General features: G+C 38.3%; 1 protein-coding gene across 4 annotated transcripts in view; it reads right to left on the bottom strand.

The window, feature by feature from the left end:
* Positions 1 to 20,007, bottom strand: part of KCNIP4 (potassium voltage-gated channel interacting protein 4) — a 1,200,268-nt gene that overhangs the window by 212,422 nt on the left and 967,839 nt on the right. The gene's annotated exons all lie outside the window — the stretch shown is intronic.

Genomic DNA, 20,007 nt, shown 5'->3' with positions numbered 1-20,007 from the left:
ATTTCTAGCCTCAGATCCTTTCAGAGGTGTAGCCTGCAGGGAAGGAAGGAAGGGAGGGAGGCAAGAGTTTGCCCAATGACTCTCTTAAAAGAATACTTGCATAGATGTGCCACATCTTCTCAGCCATAAAGAGAAACGACATTGACTTATTTGTAGTGAGGCGGATGGACCTAGAGTCTGTCGTACAGAGCGAAGTAAGTCAGAAAGAGAAAAACAAATACCGTATGCTAACACATATCTATGGAATCTACCAAAAAAAAATGCTTCTGAAGAACCTAGGGGCAAGACAGGAATAAAGACGCGGACGTAGAGAATGGACTTGAGGACATGGGGAGGGGGAAGGGTAAGCTGGGACAAAGGGAGAGAGTGGCATGGACATATATATACTACCAAATGTAAAACAGATAGCTAGTGGGAAGCAGCCGCAGAGCACAGGGAGATCAGCTGGGTGCTTTGTGACCACCTAGAGGGGTGGGATAGGGAGGGTGGGAGGGAGACGCAAGAGGGGGGAGATATGGGGATATATGTATACGTATAGCTGATTCACTTTGTTACAAAGCAGAAACTAATACACCATTGTAAAGCAATTATACTCCAATAAAGATGTTAAAAAAATAAAAATTAAAAAAAAATTTAAAAATTAAAAAAATAAAAGAATACTTGCAAAATGTGGCTCAGTTTTATCTTCTGAGGAAATTAGGAGTCTAATCCTTGAGCCAGTCAAAGATTACAGTTGTACATTTCATCAGCCTGTCACAAACCGCTACTACCTGGGCCTCCGGTTGCCTTAGTAACCTTTCTCAGTATGCGTTTAAAACGTCCTAATGGAAGTGTTACAGGAAGGATCCATGTGACATTTACCAGACTGAGGAGACCCACTTTTATGGCCCAGAGGATGTGGTAGCGGGGTTCCTAATGGCCAGTGAACTTCTTCCTCAGAAGAACACAAATCAAATGTAACATCTACAAAACTTACCACCGTGCTCATTCCTGTGGAAAATAGGGTGCTGAACGGAGAAATGCATGGAAAAGAAAGATTTCTACTAAATTCAAAGGGCAAAAGAAACCCACTGTCCTTTCTAACAACATCACACGATTGAGTAAACAAGGAAAGTTACAAATTCCTCTGGAGGCAGGAATAAGTACAGACTTTTTTCGTCTTACTCTATAATAAAAACTGATAGAGGACACAGGAAGTGTAGTTTCCCTTTAAGTGGATCTCAGTGGATTTATCAACTAAATTGAGAAAGAAAGTAAGACTTTGGACCAGTCATTCCTTAAATGCCATTTATTTGCAGAAGTAAGCAGCAGTATCTTTCTTAGGTGTTTATTATAGGACCCCTTCAATAGAGCTATCTGGGAGACAGGCAAACCTCTAAAATAATCTAAGCTAAATTAGCTGGTATGTGCAGCTGACAGGAAGAATAAGAGTACTCAGTCCTGCTCTGTGTCTTTGACATCAAACAGCGCCTGGAAGAGCTGTGTTGATTTTCACCAGCATGAATATCAGCAGTTGCAGACACCTTATTAGAGGAGGTAAGTGATGGACAAGCACAGCCTATGAAAAGATTAACATTGCCGGACACAGTCCTGGCGATTAATCCTTCACAGCTGTGGGATACCAAACAAAACTGAAATCCAACCACGATGGAACATGTTGAAATCAGTAGGTCTAGAGAAATCTCTAAATGATTACTTTGACCAGAGGGGAAAGGTTCCATTTACTACCTGCTGTAGAGAGTTTAGTTGACAACACTGAAGAGGAAAGAAAGATTTAAAATAAGGTATATCTCACATGCACTAAGACCATTATTTCAAGAATAGCATAAAAGAGGACAGTCACAAGGCCAAATGGATGACATGGTCCAACTCTAGGCTTCTGACAATCGGCAGCCAAAGTAACTTTTGTACTTTTAAGTAATTATATTTAGCACTGTGTATTCACTGTCTTCTATTATTACAATGGCTATCCTATAAGGATACACTTAGCATTTAACTTGTTATGGTTTCAGACAGTGACTCTTAGGTTTATTTACAAATGAACACAAGTTAAGTTTGAGCATTGGTTCCACAATGCTCAAACTGTATCTGCAAGAAAGAGTATGGATGGGAACTGCTGAAAACCAGTATAAACTAATTCAAAAAGGAGATTGATTCTTAAAATTCCTCTTCCTTCTATCTTCAGTCTGTCTTGTTCCTTCACTTGGAAAACTTCTAGCCATCCCTCAAAGCCTATGATGCTATCTCTCTTTGAAGCTTTCCCCAGCTCCAGTAAACAGAGTTTGTTGCTTTGTCTTTTGTTTTTATCACATCCCTTTCATCACATTTTATGATGTTTCTGTTTATGTATCTCTTCCCATCTTGAACTCTTTAGGAAGGAAACCATACCATTAATGGCATCATTATATGGTTATTAAAAATGGGCTCTCCAACCAGACAGACTATGCTCAAACCCTGGTTCTACAGCTGTGCAACCATGGGTATAATCCTCAATATCATCTGTAAAATGAAGAAAATGGAATATCTGCTTTATTGTGTTATTGCAAGGATTAAATTAGATAGTAACATACAAAATGCTTTGAATAGTACCAGGCTCTGTTAAATATTTGCATTATTTCTTTTTTAATATCACCATGTCTTGCTTAATGTCAAGCATAGAGTAGATGCACTGTGATTATGTATAAAAAAGATGAAGAAATTCCGTAATAAATAAGTACTTCTAAAGTGTTAACTTTTGCATGGTTCTTTATCAGTTCTTCAATACTTATGATGAAACAGGAGCACATATGATGAAAGTATGTGTTCCGGGACTGAGCTTGAAGGCCCCCTTAATCCTAAATCAGAGTTTCTTCAATAAACTTCCACATATTTTCCTAAAATATTTTATAAGGAATTAAGAGTATCTGTAAACATATTTATACCCTACAGAGTTCTAAAACAGACTTCAGGTAAGGAACAGTGGCTATGGTTGGCTAGGTTTGTATTAAATGACTATCTTCCGAAACATTTTGACATAACTAGGTACAGCCTGGGAAGCAATAAAGAATCTGCTCTTCTCATTCACTGAAAACTCCATTAGCTGGCTCTCCTGTGACCTGGTCATGGAGCCACTGGCTTCTAGTTCCTCTTTTGTCTCCTATGTGCACCTGTCTGGCAGTGAATTTTTCACTCAGAAAAAGTTTTGCCATATGCACAGGGAGTGGTACCCCAGGTATATGTGAAGGGAATGGGGGTTCATGGAAAGCAATATCTTCATCCTGAGAAGAACTCCATCTAGCAGGGGCTACAATCCACTGAAATTCTGACCAAAATGTGCTCATTCCTTCAACCAGTATTGAGCAATACAAAGTCCTGGCACTATTTTAGGGGCTAGGAATCCAGTAGTGAACTACCCAAGAGTATAAAAAACTAAATAGACCATAAACAAAATGAAGTCTATTAGAAAGTAATGATGCACTATGGGGACAAATGAAATAGAAAAGGCGATCAGATAATCTTGGAAGAAAGGGTAGGAGGCATGCAGTTTTTTTTTTTTTTTTTTTTTTTTTTTAACATCTTTATTGGAGTATAATTGCTTTACAATGGTATGTTAGTTTCAGCTTCGCAACAAAATGAATCAGTTATATATACACATATATTCCCATATCTCTTCCCGCTTGCGTCTCCCTCCCTCCCACCCTCCCTATCCCACCCCTCCAGGCGGTCACAAAGCACCAAGCTGATCTCCCTGTACTATGCGGCTGCTTCCCACTAGCTAACTGCCTTACGTTTGGTAGTGTATATATGTCCATGCCTCTTTATCGCTTTGTCACCGTTTACCCTTCCCCCTCCCCATAGCCTCAAGTCCGTTCTCTAGTAAGTCTGTGTCTTTATTCCTGTTTCACCCCTAGGTTTTTCATGACATTTTTTTTTTTTAAATTCCATATATATGTGTTTTAAATGGGAGGATCAGGAAAGGCCCCATGGAGACTTCAGAGATTTCTGATCATGCGTGCAATGGACTGAAGGTTAGTGAGTCCCCCACATTTATATGTCGAAACTGTAATCCCAATGTGATGGTATTTGGTTGTGGGCCTTTGGGAATAATTAGGTCATGAGGGTGGAACGCTCGTGAATGGGATTGGTGCACTTACAAGAAGTGGGCAGAGAGCTAGCTGGCTTTTTCCCCACCATGTGAGGAGACAGAAGTCGGCAGTCTGCAACCTGGAGGAGGGTTCTTACCAGAACCTGACCATGCTGGCACCCTAACCTCAGACTTCAGCCTCCAGAACTGTGAGAAATAAGTGCTTGTTGTTTAAGCCACCCAGTCTATGGTAATTGGTTGTAGCAGCCAAATGGACTAAGACAACATTTATGAAGCACACATATGGGAGACTTTTTATATTTTTGAAAAGAGAGTCTGCTCTTTTTTTGGTGTAATTTATTTCATGGAAAAGGAATGATTTTAAACATTTGCTTACTTAATAAATTTTGACTACTGAGGAATATTTTTTCATTGCTTTTCCACTTTATAAATAACAATGTATTTCTCAGGCAAAGAAAAGCCTCAAGAAAAAATAGAACTTTAAAAGTTCAGTAAAAATTAAGTTTATGTTTATTAGCTTTTCAATGATAATTCCCAAGGCAAATCACAAAATTCAAAATAACAAATTGGTTTTATGTTTGGTATCATTTAATAAATAAATGTTTAAAAAAATCTGTGATAGCTCAAATTAAAAAAAAAAAACTTTGTGCACTAAAAAGGGATTCAATTCCATCAAGCCTCTGCCCCCATGTTCTACCACAGATTATGCAAAATCCTCTTTGTGCATAAAGGCACAACTTCTGAGACTTTGGAAGACACTTGTGGTTTTGAGAAATAAATAACATTTATCTCCCGCGAAAAATGAAAGAGTCCCAAAACTCATCAAAGGCAACAATTCAAACTATTACTGAAAATGAACATACACAGAGTTTTTTTAAAAAATGGAAATTGATTTTGATAACTCAGATTTACATTAGTGTTCCATAAATTTAAATTGCCTCGCAATCACTTGGGTGCTTGTTAAAAATGCAAAGTTCTAGGCCCAGTCCCAAGATGTGAATGTAAAAATAGAACCACGGAATCTGCATGAGAATTAAGTACCCTGGATATTCAGGTCCCAGGGGTCCCCAGATAGAAAACAGTGGTCCCTGAAATGCAATGAAAACAAAGAAACAAAAAATCCACTTCTATTAAGGAAATATTAACACACTGTACACTCACTCCATGAACATTTTCACGCACTTTGATTAGAAGTGGCTTTAAAATTAACAATCCATGTGTGTTTTACTTCTTAAAACTAACACTTTCTATTTGGAGATTACCAAGAGGCCAGTGTTAGGCAAAAGTCCCTCTTTCCCACCTTTTCATTTCTGTCTTCACTAAATCATCTTGGCAACACTTGACCCTCACTTCCTCCCTCCTTGGGGAGAAGTGACTTAACTGAATGGTAAATTTGGAAAGGATAACTTCCCTGCTCTGCTTAATTTCTCTCTGTTGTCATTCTGGAAGCAAACTGCCCACAGGGAGCAGGATTCTCCTGTGCTCTTCCAAGCCTAAGGCTCCCCAGGCAGCACCACCCTCCCCATGCTATGTGCTGGCGACCATCCAGGGCAGCATCACCTCTGACTGAGAGACTCCCTAATTCTGGACCAGTCGGCAGGACCATGTGGCTCTCACACTGGGCTACAGCCTCTGACCTGGTTTCTATCATTAACAGACCACGTTAACACACCACATCCTCCATCTCCCACTCCTTTATCTTAGTTCTTACTCCTTCAGAATAAGGTGGGAGTAAAAGGGGGTGCTGTTTATCTGGCTCCTTTCAAAATCCTCAGAGTCAGAATAAGGGCTATTGCCAGATATACATGTAAACACTGGAGTAGCAGTATTGGTCATTGACCCAAACACTGAAACCAACAAGCCATGTTTGTACCATTTTATTTAAAACAAGTCTAAAAAGTTGTATTTCTTTTATAATTTTATTCATTCAGTAGTAAACAAAAAGAAACTAAAAGTAAAAATTCATACCATCCAAATCACATGTTGAAATGTTGAAAAATACTTAAAAATTTATAGGTGGCAATAACATGATTTATGACTAAGTCTCAAGCTAAGCTAGGGTGTTTACTCCAATCTCTCAAGCGTCATTCAACTCATCTATTATCCATCTGATTTGGACTTAAAATAAAGCCTAAACATTTAGTTAGAATATGCTGACAGAACAATATTGGGAAGTCATTTAATTTCTCTAACCTTCAGTTTCTTCATCTGTAAATGAAAGTTATAAACATTTTTCTCTTCATATATTTGTGGCAAAAATAAAATGGGAGTACCTATCACAGTGATTTATAAGTAATAAAATATCATTACGAATTATTATTTTTTTATAAATTAGTATTCCTATTACTCAGTTATTTGATTTTTCTCAGGGAATCATGTAACTCTGCTATATGTATTTCTTCATATTAAACAACGATGTACTGAGGAAATCCTACATTCAGTGGGACAGGTGCTATATATGCTATGGATAATACACATTAGTGCATGCTTCCTGTGCTCAAGAAGCTTTTACTTAAAAGAAGAGATGCAAGAAGTACAGTGGAAGCAAAAAACAGAATAGCAGAGCAGATTTTGTGCAGTAACAATTATAAGGAAAGCAGAGATTAAAGAAATGAAAGGAGAATGGGCTCGATCTTAATGATATCCTCGACTCACCTGGATGAAAGGGAGCAGGTAGGTAATTTCAGGGAAGACAGACACGTGGGCAGAATCAGACAGGAGCAAACATACCGTGAATGCTGGAGTAGTCGGGCAAGATGATTTCCTGCCCTTTGGCAAGCAGCTGACTAAGCATTGTCCTGTTTCTTCAAGGCGAACAAGGACGCATGTCAACTACTCAGTTATGGTTTTTGGTAAGAATATGGCAAAAATATGGCTTTTAAAGGTCTCTGTAAAAAAGTGTCTTTGGACTGTCTTTAACCAAATTTTCTAGCATGTGAAGGAAAAAATGGAGCTAACGTGGAGCAATCGGTGATAAGACAGGGTAAAGCTCAATTATGAGACTCTTAATTCTCATCTACAGAGTAAGACGTATCATTATGTTAGAAAGTGTTTGGGGAAGATTATTTTAATTAGGAGGCACTTTACATAAATATTCTCTAGCAGCGTATGGATTCCAGGGGAGAGAGAAATCTCTCATTTGTTTACTTTGTTTCAACTTTAAGTAATCCTATATAATCAAAGAGAAGGAAAGAAGAATGTTATTAAGTAAGTTTTACCTCTCTACTTGGGATTTGCCTCTACTCTTTCCCAGCATAGTTATGAATGTAGTCAGCACTCATCCATATTTAGGAGGAGGTACACAAAGAAGCAAAGCAAGGAAAGGATGGCCAGTTAGTCAATTCCTATCCTATATCCCTGCCTATATCTGGGATTGGCCTCAGACCAATAACCTTGGTACCTCAGAATCCATAATGTACTAAAGCAGACTTCCTGTGTGTTTACTGTGTAAAACATAAGCCACATCCCAGAGTGAAGAACATAGCACTGCAAGGAAACACCACGAATGACACCATTTATAATGAAATGATTGGAGGTTCTCTAAGAGGAGGTGACATGGTGTAGACGTCACGGCGTAAGATCTCAAGCAATCCTTGTCCACTTGAAAAATTTCCCTCCCTTCCCAGCCTGAGAAAATGTATTTAAAGGAATTGACAGACTTTCCTTAAATAATTGTTCTAGGATTTAAATTGTTCCCTAAAGAACAGACATTTCAGGTCCTTCTGGACTGTGGTAGGGTGAGGAGATGTGCTTCATGGAAATATTTCTAGACTCACCTTAGATAGCCATTGGCAAGAATAGTTCTTACTGTTGTAAAATGTGTGTATTTGAAATATATTAGCAAGGCAGGTCAACTCTGAAGTTTACAAAGATTTTGCAACTACACGGTTTCTTTGCTGATTTTGCATTTCCCTTGAAAACACCTACAAAATGCTAAGCTATATGTTAGTTTTATTGTTGTTGTATTCTAGAAGAGATATATAAGAATACTGAAGCCGGCTTACTATCTTGAGCATTATATTTTTAGTCTAAAATCTTGTTAGGGACCTACAGCTTATGTGCAAATTTGTAACAGAGGTATATTTTCTGAAAAGAATTTTAGCTATGTAACCTCTATTGTCATGAAAGAAGGCATTTGGCTAAGTCCCTCTGTGTCTCCTTGAACATTTGCAATAACAGGAAGGAGTTAATTCTGCTTTTCACTCAGGTGATGTTTAAAAGCTTCTGCTAATTTCTTCTTCAAGGCACCAGTGATATTTAGGAATTGCTGAATATAGGGAAGACAGACAGACGTAGGAGTTGGGTGTTTGTTCAGGTGCTTCTGGCTTCTAATTATTTTATCATTATCCATTTTTCCCTGTAATTTGTTTAAATTTGGAATCACATCATCAATATATCTCATTGCTGCTGGGTCTTCAGTATTCTCCTGTTTATTCATGAGAGAGTTTCTGTGACCAAGTCATTAATAACCATGAGTTTACTGAGATATAGAGTCACTCATGTACTTAATTCTATTCAAATGGATGTCTGGGAAAGCACTTGCCCCCAGTATACTACCTTGATCTTACTAATCTAGGATCCTTAGAGTATTTCTTTACTTGTAGAGATTTAGAAACAAACAAACAAGCAAACAAACAAAACAAAAAAGTTAGCACTTACGAAGAAGGTTAGAGTGGAAAAAACATGAGTTCTAGCTTCTGAAATCTGTGGTTGATTCCAACTCTGCTGTTTGGTTTCTCAGAAATGAGACAAGTTTCTTAGCTCCTTTGAACAAATTTCCTCACCTATAAAAGTGGTTATTGAAAATACCTGTGAACTATCTGATACGTGGCAGAACCCAGTATAGTATAAGTTGCAACACAAAGTACTCAGAATCAGCATAAAGAAAATTACGTTTTTGACAGCTCTGTTCACAATGTTTAGGAGCCTTTCTACCTAAACTAGTTTTGTAAGAAGAGGGGAGACTGAAGCAATAATTAGAAAATTTGAGTTACAATAGGGTGTGTGCCTTGTCTCAAAATTATTCTATGATTCAAAATCACTCTATGGTTTTGAATATCTATGAAGCTGACATTTTGATGACCTCTATTTTATGGATGAGGAAACTGAAGTTCAAGGAGTTTGGTGATTTACATAGGACCAACAGCCAGCATGTTTCAGGGGTGGGATTTGACGAGTGTCTGTCTTTTTTCAAGGCTCAGTGTCTCCTAACGTGAATGCTGCCCTGCCTCTACAGCCAAGTTCTACCATTAATTCACAAAGGAACTCTGTGTAGCTCATTACATGTAATAGGAGGGAGTCTGACTGCATGGGCTTTCATATCTTCCTACTCAAAAGATCTATGATTCTTAGTTCCAGACTTTGTCACATAAACAAGATATCACACATTCTTACTTGAGATGAACACAAGCATACCTCTAAAAAGAGACATTACTCTCCCTCCCTGCTATTTAAATGTATCTCAGTAAAATGCATGTATTAGTAAGGCTCAGGAAACATTTATTAATAATAGCAATAATTTTATGTATTCCAATTTTCCTCCTAAATCCATACAGGCCCAGGTATTACTTCATCTAGAAAAATAAAAGCCATTTTTTTTTTCAATAAATAATCTGATGCCTACTAAATGCCACTCTTGATGGTTGTGATGGGCATGATCATTGTTAAGAAGTGGAGATCATTTCATTAAGGAAGTGCATCCTGACTGACAAGAAAGCAGAACAAGAAGAGCGTCTTCAAGCTACAACGTGAAGTTCATATCTGCACATAATTATGATTCTTAATGTTAGATTAAAAAGCATTAGCAATTCAGCCCTAAGACACAGTTTCTTAACATTGAGTTTGCCAACATGGTCCTCAGTGCCCACCTTCAGAATGTCCCCTGATCAACAGCAGATGGTGACAGTGCAGTGAGCACAAAAGCCTGGGCACTCCTACATTACAGACGGGCAAGTAAATTTGTGCCACCACTTTGAAAAGCAATTTGATCTTAAATATATGCTAGGATACATGAAACAGCCCGTTCTCTTGTTCCATTAATTTTTCTTCTAAGACTCTATCCTAAGAACATAATTCTAAATATGTAAGCAACTTCACACACAAAGATTCTATTAAAGAATTTTTCAAATACTGGACAAAATGCAAATAACTTACATGTCCTAAAATCAGGGTAAGTAAATTATATTGTACACATTTATAGAATATAATGTAGGCATTAAAATATTTATGAAGGACCTATAATGTAATATAAAAAGATTTCTGCTCCACTGTTGAATTTAAACTACATAAACTTTTTTACATACAGTATTATTAAGTTTAAAGGAACAAAATATTACCAATGGTTATTCTTTGAATGGTGGGATTATAGGCATTTTATTCATATTTCTTTCTTTCTGTATATGTATAAACTTCTTACAATGATTGTTTATTACTTTTGTAATGGAAAATCATTCCCTTTCTCACCATTCAGGTTTGACTTCCAATGCTATAATCTTTTCACACTTAAATGCAGTTTAGTGACTTAAAAATATATGTATATAAAAAGACTTTATAGGTGTGTATAAAAACACAAATTATGTTTGATCATACCTCAACCCAGTGGTTCTCAACCCGGTGAGAGGTACTTTTGCCTGCCCTTCTTCCCCTCGCGGGATTCAGCAGTGCCTGGAGACACTTTTGGTCGTCAAAGTCTGCGGAAAGGTGCTGCTGACATTTTGTAGGTAGAGGCCGGGGATGCTGCCGATAGCCCTAGCATGCAGAGGACAGCACGCTCAACAAAAAATCACCCAGTCAAAAATGTCGATAGTGCTGAAGTTGAGAAAGCCTGCCTTAAACAAAATGTTTAAAAATGATATTCATTCAAGACTGTAATAGGAACTCTGGGTTTATTACCAGAACCTCTGAATAAACTTGCCTATCTATCGTCACTCCATCCATCTACTCAATCCCATAGACATTGAGGGTACAGAGACAAGTGCTCTGCCTATGTGGTGCTTGAAGTTTAGTGGAAGAGAAAGGCATAGAAATCAAGTTTAATGTAATTTGAAGCGCTAAGGCAGAGTGCTTTGGGATAACAGATATGGGTACTTCATCCAGTTAGGTGGTTCAAGGGAGGCTTTCTGGAACAGATGGTGCCCGAGCTGAGCTTAAAGGATAAGAAGGAGTTAATCAGGTGAGGGGCAATGAGAATTTTCTTCTAGAAGGAGGGACAGTCATAATAGAGGGAAAGGCATGACACATGAAATAGCATGGGGTGCTTGGGAAATAATGAGTTTGATAGCCTTGGAACATAAAATGGGCCCAGGGGAGGGTGGGGAAGGGGCACAGAGGCCTTAGGGCCAGAGTATCGTTTTCTGCTTCAGGAAGTCAAGAAATGCTTCCCAGAGAAGGAAGAATATGAACTATGATTTGAAGGTTGAAAAGATGTCTCCAGGAATATGAGGAGGGAAGGGCATTCTGGGAGAGAGAACAGTATAGGCAGAAGTATGGTAGCTGGAGACCACACAAAATGCTCAGGGAACTTAAGTTTAGTGTTGCTGAAACATAAAGTTGGGAAGAAAGAGGGAAAAAAAAGGAGAAATGACTAGAGATGAGATCAGTCAGATAGGCACTGGTCTGATAGTGACCTTTGTATTAATGCAAAGACATGGAGATTTTATTTTATAAGTGAAAAAGAAGAATCTTGAGTATCAGCTCAGTCGCATGTCCGGAAAGATTTCCCTTTTGAGAATATGAAGTCAGTTTGGAAGAAAGTGGGATGGGGATGGTGTTAAGATGAGACACGTGTATTGATTTAAAGGGACAAGCTATCAAAGATGCAGTGAGAAACCCACTGATACATATTTGTTGTGCTTCCATGATAGACTTTGTACTGCTCTGGACCCTATGGAAATACTGGGAAAATTCACTCTGTGCTGAGGTACAGTGTTCTCTTCTCTGGCTGAGGAGAACATAAATGAACACAAAGTAAATGACTTGGGGAACAGTGCATGAAGGTTTGTTATTATCAAGTATACCTTGTATGACATACATCAGGACTGACTGAATTCAGATTAAGGAGGAACTGTGGTATTAGAGAGAGGGTAGGTTTTGATCTGGGCTGAAATGAGGAAATATGGGTGGCATTTGGGTAAGAGAAGGCATTGTGGGAGAAAAGGGAAGAATGGGAGGGAAGACTTAGAAACTGGGATCAATACAAAGTGTCCTTGAAAATGTGAAACTAGGTTATATCAACTGTCTGTAGTTCCCAAGGATGTGTGATGCTGAGTGCTTAAAGTGTCACTCAGATTCAGCTCAAAGGTCACCTCTATGAGTCCTTTCTGATGTTCCCCACCTTCTAAATAGTACTGGTCAGTCTCTTCTTATGTCCCCCTACGCCTTGCAAAGATGTGAGACCAGGAAAATTTACTAAACCAATTTGTCTGTGTGTAAACCCCTCTTAGCTAAAACTATGCCTTTAAGTTCCCAATTACTAGCACCGTTAAGTTCCCAGTACAGTGCCTGGTACACAGATCACTTTTAAAAACCTTCATTTCATGGATGGTTGAATGAACGATCATGTTTAGTAATAGGTATGATGGAAGTTAAGAACAAAGACAGCAATGATACTAACTCTGTAAGTAATACAAAGTATTTGGTGAGCTCTGTGTTCCAGTCACTGTGCTAAACATAATTTTAAGAAATATCATTTAATTTACTTCTCACAATAATCCTATGAGGTAGCTACTATTATTCTCCCCATTTTTGAGACAACCGACGTTCAGGGTGGTTATAAACTTTGTCCAAGACCATGTGGACAGTCAAAAGCAGAGCTATGAACTGACTTCAAGTCAGTCTCACTTCAAAAAACATGAAATTAACCACTATTTATAGATTTTTCATTTTCAAGAGAATTCAGACTTAAGGTGATTTTACTTTTTAAAACCTTGGTTGATTCAATGTATTTGTCCTCGACGCATAAGACTCAATGTAATACAATAGTTGGACGACCAGTTTACTTTGAAGAGTTGAAATGTGTCTTTAACAAACCCACAAGATAAGGGTTTATAAACTCAATGAAAAAAGCATAATGTCTTCCTTGTCCAAGAGGCAATGAAACCTAAACAAAAATCAGTAAGAAGGGGGGACCCTAATTGCCTAGCCCCAGCATTGACTCCTTGTGTAACACAATCATGTTGATGGCTTAATTTACATAACAACCCTCTAAATTGGCCTAGAAATTGTGAAATTAGGGAAAGGGAAAACACTGCACACATACATCCTAATTCAAAACACTTGCTAATTTGGCAGATAATTGCATCAACCCAAAAAGAAGGACTAGACCCCCATCCACTCAATGAGACTAAGGACTCAAAAAAACCTAGATAAGTTTCCAAAAGGCGACATCTTACCAACCTGAGACCCCTTCTCAACGGGTTCCTTTATTGCCAGCTCTAGTGTAGGGGTTGGCAAATTACAGTGAAAGGTCAAGTCCAGCCTGCTACCTGTTTTTGACCTTTCAGCGGTATTGTTTTACATTTACAATGGTTAAAAAATAAAATTCTGTGACATGTGAAAATTGTATGAAATTCAGATTCCAGTGTTATTGGAAGACAGGCACACACATTCAGTTTTATACCTTTCGTGCTACAACAACAAAGTTCAGCAGTTATAACGGACTTCATGACCCACAAAGTTTAAAATACTTAACATATAACAAGATGACTGACAACTGTTCTAGAATAAAGCTCACAGGTGCCCAAGAATTCAGTGAAGAAATCACTGCAAGCATCATGGGTTTGGCCTTTCAGATTTATTGCCTAACTCAGTGGTTCTCAAAGTGTGTGCCCTGGAACAGCAGCAGCCTAAAGTGAGAAATCATTAGAAATGCAACTTCTCAGATGCTAACCTAGATCTACTGAATCTGAACCTCTTAGGGTGAGGAATAGCAACCTGTATTCCAACACACCGTCTAGGTGATTTTGATAACACGTAAAGTTTGAGAACTGCTGGTATAACTCAAGGAACGTGTTATCTTTTCATAATTACAAGAAAGGCATTTAATGGCTTCTATTTGTATCCCAAGCACTGAGCTAGATATTTCACTTATATGTTTGTATGCCCTACAACAATCCTGAAAGGTTGGGCTTATTAGCCTCATTTTACAGAAGGAACTCGAACTCAGGAAGGTTAAGTAATTGGTTGAGAGTTACTGAATTAGGATTTAAACTCAGAGTTTCACTTGCCCTCACTTTACTCTGCCCTCTCCCTTATCATGTATGAGAGAAAGCAGCTCCTTAGACCGTGAGAGAGCTGCCCGGGTTTATCAGGTAGGCTTTGGCATTCTCTTGTTGAATATAAACAATTTCACAGACTACTAACATCAGACAAGACCACTCTGTACCTACGGATCAAGAAAAAAACAAGACCACTCTGTAATCAAGGCTGAGAAGAGGACAAACATGAACTTCGTTTAAACCACAAAAATAACCAAGTATCCACCATTCTAGCTAATGTAGCTTGCTTTTTGCCAATTACAGCTTGTACATAAGATTTATTAAGCCAATTACCCTGGATTACTGACTTCACTGAACAAAGCCCTGCTTCCTAAATCATAATCCTCTAACACAAGCTCAAATCCAGAAGTCCTTTCTAACACTCTGTTACCGAGATGCCCCACAGTTCTCCATGGTGTGTGTTCTCCTTTTTCCGCGAAAAGTAACGAAGCCAAATTGTTTGACCACAGGTGTGTTCCTGGTGCTTTTTGGCTGGAAGTCATTGAAATGTACAACTCCTCCACCCTCATCCCTCCTCACTAAGATTCCACCTCTCTGCTCCAGGCTGGGGTGGGAAATGGGTTCCCAAAGTAAGCAAAACTAAAACAATAAGAGTCCCCAAACCAATCAGTACCAAGCACATTGCCAGGTTCAGAGCAGACATTTACATGGATTAATTATATCTCAAGTGGATTAATGGGCTTTTTAGAACCAACCTGATTACAATAATGACTTCAGGAAGCTGCCTTTTTTTCCCTTTAAATTACAGTTTAAATTCCTATTTTTAGCTTCCAGTCTTTACTTATCAAAGTCTTTTGATCCCTCAACTGATCAGATTTCAAATACCACCATCTTTGTGTAGCCTTCCCTGAAATTTTCCAACTGGATGAGATGCTCTTCTCTCTGTGTTTTCTAAAGGCCTTGCTCCCCCCTACCAGACACTTTTTCATCTTGGATTAGTTATTCATGAGCTGTTTGGTCTTTAATTTGAAAACTTCCTGAGAACAGTAAAATGCCCCATGTCCTTTATTCCCCTTCACACAGTAGGTGCTTAGTAGATATTTGTTCAATTTCACTTAGAAATCCAAGTTGTTGTTGTTTTTTCCCAGTTATGGAATTGAAAGGGCTACTTTCCCAGCCAAATCAAAGTCCATCTAAGCTGGGCTTTTTCAGCTCTCTGCTGGACGTCTGATTTGAAATTATTTCCCAGGGCCATAAGGTTCTAACGGACAGCTACCTCAGACGCTTTTGGTGTGTGGTTTATCTCTGCTTTGCAGGGTAATATTGATGTTAAATCTTTCTAGCAGAGAAGAAAAGAAAGTAAAAAAATCGTAATCAACTAATCAACAGTTTCCAAGTTACTTTGGAAACTTGAAGGAGGCACTAGAGGCTCTCAAGTATGTAGCACAAGTAGGAGTGCACTGGCACTATTACTGTATGGGAGTAAATTACACTCAGGCCATCATTTTTTTAGTATGTTCTACATATCAAGCATTGTGCTGGACAGCAAGGTTAATTATATAATCAAGGGGAGGGACTAAAACTATGTTTATTTCCCTTTACATTTTTTTCTGGTTTTGTTCCAGGAATTCCACATTTTATACCATGTTCCTATGTTGGTATTACCTCACCCAGTACCCTGCATGCAGAACTTGTGCAAGCAACTTTCTGGCATATGAATTTGATAAACTTCTCTTTATCCATTAAAAACCCAGTTTAGAAATCATGTCCTCTGGGGAGTCATCTCTGATCACTTCTATCTCTTCCACTTGGGCTTAATTACTTTCCATTCTTTGTATCTCGGACTCGTACTGATTTAGCTACCATAATGTATTGCATTTTCTTTGTTTATACTCTACATACCCTTATACAACTGAGAGTTCCTTGAGGGTAGCAACTACTTTTAATTCATCTTTGTATACCGGGCCTAGCAGAGTGCCTGGCATATTGTAGACAGATGAGAAACAATAAATGTAAGCCACTGCAAAAATAACAAAGTATTGGCAATTATTGAAGTTGTATGATGGGTACATCAAAGTTCATTATACTATTCTCTACACGTTTTGTGTGTAAAATTTTCCAAAATAAATGTTCAAAGTAAGTGAAGATCTTGCAAGATGTCAGATGTATCTTTCAAAATTTTTAAATTCCCACCGTAAATGAAGCTACTATATTGGTAACTACAACCTCTGTGTGCCCCAGATTTCTTTTTTTTTTTCTCATAAGAAATACATTTGAGGCCAAACAACATTGCCCTGAAATAAAAAACAATTATGCCATTTCAGAACAGGTGCAGGTCAAGAGTATTATACTAAACATGAGTTTCTGGAAAAACTGGAAATTGACCTTTCACATTAAATATCTTATTGAGGAAGGCAATCTGTGGAATTTTGCCCATGTTGTCTCCCACCTAAATTGTTCCAGAAGCATAACTGGTACCTCTGCTTCCACTCTCTTACCTCTGAACTCACCTTCACCTACTCCCAGGCTGATGCACCTGAAACACTGGTCTGCCATATCGCTCATTATTTCCCCAAAGCTGAAGACTTTGACCAAATGGCTCTTCACCAGTGAGAGAATGTGTGCTCTCAGCATTCACCCCAATGGACGCCTTCAGACACGTCTCATTTCAACATTCTGATGCCCGCGTGCTACAAGCTGCTGCTCTTCTCCATGAAAGCTACCCTCGGTCAGTGCTCAGGGTCACAATTCAAGCTCTTTGCTCAGCCTGGAATGTTATTTCCCCATTCTCCCATCTGGGAACTCCTTCTCACACTCTAAGTCCTATACAACTGTTTTTTTCCTCCACGAAACCTTCCCTTGAGCCCTTTCCAGAATGTTCCACTCCATTTGTGCCTCTACAGGCCATTTCTTGGGTTTGTGCCCAGAGCTTATTTCTCCTGTCTTGTTAGGTAATTAGTTTCCCTTTCTAGAATGTAAGGTTACTGAGAGTTCATTCCTTCAGTGTTCATCTTGTCCCTTCCCACCAACTCAGTCAATGCCTAAGAGAGGCCCTGCCCACATTTAGAATCCAATAAGCTATATATTACATGCAACACTGTGAAATGATGAGATTAATCTTGTGAGTGTTCCTCCTCCTTCCCTTTATTAATGAGTGGATATATGTAAAACCTCAACTCATTATATTAAAATCCCATTAGTCATTTTAATCCTCTTTACAAATTGCTTTTGCTCCCTAAACCTTGAATTTTAACTGAAAGAGAATTATTTTTTAAAGTAGGGCTTTATTGAAATCAGAATCTAATTTAGGTGGGAGCAGAAATGTTTCTCTTTACCTTTTCCTATTCATGGCTAATTCTCACTAGCCATTGTAGATAATAATAAAGTAACACTGCTTTATCTTGACACTAATACAGAAGCTCTCATTCATATAGGCTCAGAACTACTTTCTAAGTTAATCAATCCACGGAGTCACACTAGAGAAAATACTCCGCAATGGTACCAGTGAAGAATCATTGCCCCCTGAGGACAGTTTAAAGTTTGATGTTTCCTAAAAGAAGCTCATAGTTCTGCTCTGGGCCTCATCTTTACTTCTCCACCAAAAAGAGTGGCTAATTCTCTGGCCATTTTCTGCGCTATTTTTTCTAAGTGGTACAATCGCAGTTAAATGTTTGGCAATCTACATTGGGAAAGCCCTTTTTGGCCTTTTTATCATTTGCAGGTAGAAAGGATGAAGGACTTGGTAATCTAATATTTTGTGGCTTGCTCTGTAAAGGCTTTTTTTTCTTCTATCTCCACCTGACTGGTGATCAAAAAGTTCTGTTTCTGCTTGGAGAGTGCCCCAATCTGAGAAGACAGAGACAGGAGGCCTAGGCTAGAATTCTTACGATTTCATTGGGTCTCGTTGGATTCTACTTGGGCTAGCCATTCATGGACATTGAATATGTCACAGATGGTCAAAATTCAGGGCAGGTCTTCGAGGGAAAGGGGCTCAGGAAACCATTTGGCTTGCTTCTGTTCTAATCCTGCCTTTAAAGTCAGTAGTCTGGTTTAGCTCACTTCCATGCCATGCTTGGGTCCTATACTTGGGTTGGGAAATTGTGTAGCCATTGTGTAATCTTATTTCCTATGAATGCATTTCCCTCAGATATCTCATAGGGTGTTAGTGGACAGTTCAGTACAAGATTCAGGAATTCAGGAAATTTCCCACCAATGTTTTCGTTAATTCTCTTTCCCAGTATTAGGAAAGAGAAATAAGTGAAAAGTGTGTTGTAGTAGGAAAAGCACTGTATAGGATTCAGCAGTCCTTGGATTCGGTTCTGTCTCTGCTCCCAGTTAGTGTTGCCTTCTGATAAATCAGTCAACATCTCTGGGTTGCAGTGGTCTTCTATGTAAACTGAGACAGTTGGACTAGACCAGTACTTTTTAACATATACTTCAGAACAAAAAAGGTTTTTTTCCCATTTTTTTTCTACTTGTCAAGGAAATATACCTCATGTATGGTGATAAGCTGCATTTTTGTTATTTTAGCACAACCAAGCCTTGCATATTGAATCCAAAGTTTGCCCAGCTTATTGGACATTTTACACAGTATCTTAAATGTGTAGGTACATCATCTCTATATCTGTGTGTGTTTAGAAATAAAGATTCATATATGGACATGGATATTATTATTTGGGTATGAATACGGATACCTATCCCAAGAAAGATGTTTCAGACTAGCTCAAAATTCTGTGATTCTATTTGCAGGAGTCAGGTTTACAATTCTACTTTTTGTATTGCTGGAACTCAAATTTGAAGGTTCTGTCAGAAAATCTTTAAGTGACATAAAACAGCACTTAAAGAATAAAAGCTGAGTTATTTGCAGGGGGCTTTTGCAAACTTGGGACTTTTGACTTTAAATGTCTACATTACCAACACTGGCAATAAAAGAACTGTGCGCTATCTTATAGGGCTGTGAAAGTTGACTTCCTCGAATATCTCCATGATGGTTTTCCTTAGAGACTGCTTCATCTAGTTCTGAAACCAAGCCATCTTGAGTATAGTGCACTAAAATTGTGGGCTATGGCTCAACTGAATCCAGAGAACAAAAACTAATGTGGAGAAGGAATGAAACAGAAGCAAATTATTCCAATCATAGAAATTGAAATGATCTTATCTGTATTTTGTTAAGTCACCACTAGTGAGTGCACTGAGGCAGAAATCTCAAAATAATGCAAGATTGTTGTGTAGCACTTGGAAAAGTTTGTTTCTGTATTGTTTTCCTTCCAGTAAAAAATGTAAGGTTAAATAAAATTACTCCCACGGTTAAATAAAATTACTGTGTAATATGAGAAAAAGCAGAAATTATTTTCTGAGGTTTTATTTAATCCCATTACAATATTATTCTTACGTGTGCCTGAGCAGAATTTGTCACAGATTGAGAATACTTAAAAGAAGATACGAAAATTGCATGGAACTTTTTCTGTTCTTACAAGGTCTAAATAGTAGAACCTAATGAACCCACATGTAGAAAAAAGGACTTTCTGAAGATAACATACATTGACCATTATTAACGTATTAACAGAAACAACCTGTGTACCGGATGGATATAGTTTGGGATGATGTCATCTTAGCTATCAGGTCTTAGCTCCTTAACTTGGTCAGAAAGATTAGAAGCATGGGCAGGCTTAAATATGTTCCTCATCTTCCCCCATTGCACACAACATG

Source organism: Orcinus orca, chromosome 4, assembly GCF_937001465.1.
Source record: "Orcinus orca chromosome 4, mOrcOrc1.1, whole genome shotgun sequence".
In the NCBI taxonomy this organism is placed as follows: Eukaryota; Metazoa; Chordata; class Mammalia; order Artiodactyla; family Delphinidae; genus Orcinus; species Orcinus orca.
The sequence above is the reverse complement of the archived record's forward strand: the minus strand, read 5'-3'. Positions and strand labels throughout refer to the sequence as shown.